Raw genomic sequence first — 5,297 nt, 5'->3', positions numbered from 1 at the left:
TTGGGATTTGCAAGAGCCCATCGTGATCCTGGAAGGCTTGTGTCAGCCCTGAATTAGGTGGTGGAAACTGGCATCAGGCATTGGAACAATGGATGCAGGTTCCACAGGAATGCCATGCTGGTGCTGGGGAGGAGTGGGGGACAACCTGGACCATGGAGGGACCTTCATCACACTGGGAGGAAAAGCATTATGTTCTCTTCATGGGAGGTTCAGAAATAATTCACTTTGCTGTGTCTGTATCATGGCCCGCTCTGTTCTGGTCTCATGAGTCTTCATCTCCCTTTTCTGTTCTAGTTCACTCTTCCATTTTCATTGACTTCCTCCCTAGACTTGTCTTCTTTGGCTTTCCTTATCACTCTTTACCTTCTCTCTTACTCTCTCTGCCCTCCCTTTCTTCACTTACTCTCCTCTTCTGGCCAATGAATATTCATAGACATATAAAATATAACATGGGGCTAAGGTATGTGTGGGTGTGTGTGGGGGAGGGGAGTTAAAATAATAAATTGCCCTTAAGCCATGTGTCATATAGATAGCTTCTCCTTCCAACTGGAAGGTCAGGCTGATGAGCTCCCAGGCTTGCAAAAGCAATTGGACAGGCAACATTCAATTATCACTTCCTTACAACCAAAGCCATCCACTCAGTCCCAGACAGCCTTCCAGAGCCCAGGCCCTAGTCAACTAGCAGGAAGCAGGGCAGCTGCGTTATGTGGAGTCTTCTATTCAGTCCTACCTGTTGTCCTCAGAGTCCTTGTCTCTTGGCTCTGGGATCCAAGTGATGAAAAGATTCACCAGGACAGAGAAATTGGAAAGGATTTCCAGGGACCTCACTGCCAAAGGTTCCCATTGAAACACTTGCTTTCCAAAGGTTTGAGGTTCAAGCGGTAAAATGATTTGAAACATAAATAAATAAATAATAAATAAAAAAACAAAAACATTAAAATAACCTTGTTTCTCCGTGGCCTGATTAATCATAAATGGATGTGTCTGTCAGGCATCTGATGGCATGAGGACCCAATGCCCCCTCCCACCTGAGATGGTACCTTGCAGACTGCTCACAGCCAATTGACATTTCAAATGACCTTTAAGGTCTGCTGGATAAATGTGCTTCTTCCCTCAGCTTTCTCAAGTATTTGAACACCCCTGGAAGCCCACGACATTCCTTCTCCCCTCCTGGGGAGCAGTGCTTTGAAGCACAGATGAAAACCACTAAGGAGAGAGATGGCCTGCCTGGGAGAGAGAGACATAAGAAGTTCTCCACCGAGAATGGCTGCACTGGTTTTGTGAAGTTGAAACATTACATCATCTTTTTGTTTTTGTTTTTTGTCTTTGTTGTTGTTGCTTTTTGTTTGTTTGCTTGTTTGTTTGTTTGTTTGTTTTGGAGGAGGAGGAGGGTAGACTTAGTTAAAAAAAAAAAGGTGAGGAAACTACACGAGCAAAATCCACAACAGAGCTTCATAGGGCTCCTGTAGTTATTTCCTCTGAATGGAAACAGTCCCTCGGAGGAAGAGGGGAGTTCTTAGGAAGCAGGAAGTACATGAAACTTAGAAGGCTCAGGAAGTAGAGAAACCTCACGAATCTCAAGCTCCCGAAACCAGGTATAGAAAGCCCTCGTGGAAGGTTATGAGAGCAGGAACAATTGCTGGGGAGAAGTGACTCTCCTGCCGGCGGAGTGCCTGCAAATCATGCAGGAAGCTCCAGAGAGTCAGACTTTTAGTGGGTTCTTCTGGGATGCTGATGGTGTGCAATCATCCAGGCTGCTGCAAGGAACCTCGGGAATCTCACCAGCTCACTAAGCTAGGAGCCCTTTCTTTGAGCCAATGTTGCATCCTATCTGAAGTATTTGTTAACATCTCCCCCACAAAAAGTCACAGCAATCGGTCCTGAAGCCTTAGGTTTTTACCAGTTTCTCCATAAACTTGTCCCAGCCCTGTGCAAGACTCCTCTGGGGCTCAGAACTGCTCAGGCCATCCTAAAGAGCAGCTGAGGTGAACTCCCTGCTCCAGCCAACAGGCCCTTTCCACAGAACAGCAACGGCACTCAGCACAGGGCTGGGCATCTTGATTCTGAACTTGAACCCTGGGGCCCTTGTCTCTCCTGCACAAAACTTCCTTATGGTTTCAACCAATGTTCTGTGACCACCTCTCTATGACAGGCTCTCTAGCCACGCCCCCATGACCATGCATGCGCTGGCAAAACGCCTATTCGTTTTCTGGCCGTTTGTGCTATGTCCTTGCGCTGCACTGTGTAGTCATGTAATTTGCGCACTGCATGATCACGTAACCTATGCGCATGCGTGGCACAGCTATGTAAGCCCATATGCGCATGCGCGGGGGGGGGGAGTCCATAAAAGGCGGGTTCCACGTACCCTCCCCCCTCTTTCTGCACATGTCTTTCAGGTAGGTCTAAGCACATTCTTTCCTGTCCCTCCTTTCTCCTGATAAACTCTTATAGTGGGTTTTGTTGTACCTTGTGACTTTTTCTCACAGGGTAAACAGCGCTGCATAAAACTAACACTCAACCTGGTGACAGGCATGAGAATTGTAAAATGGAATTTCAGTACTTAGCCTATGAGGAATTTTTAAAATAATAGAGGTATTGAGCAAACACATGGAGATTAGAATTGAGTATTTTGGTCATTGACAAAGAACTTGAGAGACACCCCATAAAAGATGACAAACTCCTTCTGGAATGGAAGAAAGAAAAGCACACTCCCAAGGATCTTGGAAGGATAAAGGGCAATTGCTGACCTGTATCATACATATGTTTTCCTTATCTTCCTTATAGACACACAATTATAAAGCCAGACATGATGATGATATACACTCATAATCTTGGCACTTAGGAGCTGGAAGCAGGGAAGATCACAAGTTCAAGGCCCGCTGGGGCTGCCCAGTGAAAGACAGCCTACCTCAAAATAAATGAACCAGAAGTGGCTACACTGGAAAGCTGAGACATGAGCCAGATCTCAGTTGCCATCTTGGTGTGGTTGCTTATTAGGTGTGTGGCATGTGGGTGAGGTCTGTACATTTTGTTTAAAGTCTGGTCTGAAAGTAGAGATTGTTACAACAGATGCATGATTGCTTTGAGAATTAAATAAGACAATGAGCCAAAGCACACGTGTCTGGGACAGAGTAAATGGCTAATGATTATTGACCATTACTGTATACTGCTTTCAAGCAATTACATATACATCATCTTGTATGTATCTATGAAAATATAGAGAGTGCCAGTTTCAATGACTACCAGTTATCTTCGTGTGGCTGGACCAGTGTTTATTACCAGTTCACACTAACAGATGTGTCTAATATTTCCAAGCATTCTAACAAACAACATTGCATATCTCTGCGCCCTCATGTATGTCCATAATTAGTCATTTCAGGAGCTTAAATTGCTCAGTCCATGGCCTTACCTATTTAAGTTTTTCACGAATATTGCCTATTGCTTTCCATAGGGGGCATTCCATTTTAAATTCCACCTATAAATAAGACTGTTTCTGATCTAGTTACCAACACTAGATACTGTCAGTCTTCAAAACCTATACATGATAGCTTTATTCGAACAGAGAAGAACGGGAACCATCACCAAGAAGGTGGGAAGGTAAAAGATGTTTTAAAGGGGACTGAGGAGATAACTCCATTAGTAAAGTGCCTGCTTTGTAAACATGAGGACCTGCAGTTTGCTTGGAATCCCATTGAGGCAGAGACTGAAGGACTCCTGGGACTCACTGGCTAGCATCCTAACTGCCTACCTGGTGAGCTCTGGGCCGATAAGAGATCCCATCTCAAAATAAAACAGCTGGTGTTCCTGGGGACCGCTACCCAAGGTTGTCCTCTGACTTCCATGTGCAGATGGATACATGTGTGCACAAACACCTAAGCACGCCGATGTCTGTGCAAACACACATACACACACAAGTGAAACAAGATGTAAATAAATGGAAAGATACACGAAAGGGGTCATGAAGTCCAAGGAAGGAAGGGGAAGCTGAGGGCAGAAGTTTAACTGGCTCCTGAGCAGACAGCTTCGTGTCTAGGGCCAAACCCCCACAGTCTATCACCTTGGTTATTGGGTCTTTAAGACTAAGACAGGAGCAGGATGGTTCTAGAGGCATTCTCTATCCGTGACCTCAGAGAATGGGAAGACTCATGAAATTAGGACATGTCGCTGCTACTTTGGTAGAAAGCCTGTGACTAGAGTCTTCACCAAACCTCTAGACTTTGACTTTGCAGCTGGCTGGTTGGCTGGGCAATCCAGGGATTCAGAGCGACACTTTGGAGATATAAACCTGGCAATGCTTCCTCTGGGTGGCCCTCAAGATGATAGAGAAGTCCAGACTCCGACTTCTCCCTTTCACAGGGGGAACCATTCTAGAGCAGGCCTCTGGCCATCTTCTGTCCTCTGAAGCAGTCCAGGGTAGGAGAAGAGGCTTTATGAAAGTGGCCATGAATTCAAACCAACCTGCTTTAAGATCTGTGACCCTGCCACTTAGCAGCTGGATAGTTTGAACCTTCTGCTATGTCATCTGAGAAATGGAGACGATAGTCTGGGAGACCTTTCTTGAGATGATTGTGTGACAAATGCTACAGAAAGGGCTGGGATCAGCAAGCAATGGATGGTCCCTTTCCCATAAGCCACAGGGAAAATGTTTCCTGGTTTCTTTTTTTTTTTTTTTTTTTTTAACTTTTTTTTTTTGCTTTTGAATCATTTGAAGACCATGCTCGACTCACAGATCCCTGCTCTGCTCCGAGTGCTGATTAGTTGCAAGATGTTTCCTGGTTTCTTACACATAGTTGTGAACTAGATTTTACTTTGGGCAGGTCAGCATATCTAAAATAGATTTTTCTATAGAATTAAATATTCATGCATGTGTAGACACACACCCCATTACCTCCCATTGTCTGTTTTCTGAAAATGTTGCTTATATAAGCCAGGTTCTGGAGGTCTATAATCCTCCTTGTTCAGGAGATTAAGGGAAGAGGATTGTAGATTCAAAGCCTGCTCAAATTTTAGAGTGAGTTCAAGACCTGCCTGAATATAGATTCAGCTCAAGGTTATCCTGGGCAACTTAGCAAGACCCTGTCTCAAAATAAAATAAATAAATAAATAAATAATGAAATGAAAACAGTGTTGGGAATACAGAGGAGTGGTAGAGTGTTTGGCATGTGTCAAGTCCTAGGTTCAATCTCCAGTGAAAATAAATAAATAACTAATAAGCAAACTACTTGTGCTGGAAAATTGTGATAGCTCTGAATCCAGTTTTTAAAAGCACTGAATCATACACTTCATATGGGTGACAT

This window comes from Peromyscus leucopus, chromosome 22 (genome assembly GCF_004664715.2).
Source record: "Peromyscus leucopus breed LL Stock chromosome 22, UCI_PerLeu_2.1, whole genome shotgun sequence".
NCBI lineage: Eukaryota > Metazoa > Chordata > Mammalia > Rodentia > Cricetidae > Peromyscus > Peromyscus leucopus.
The sequence above is the reverse complement of the archived record's forward strand: the minus strand, read 5'-3'. Positions refer to the sequence as shown.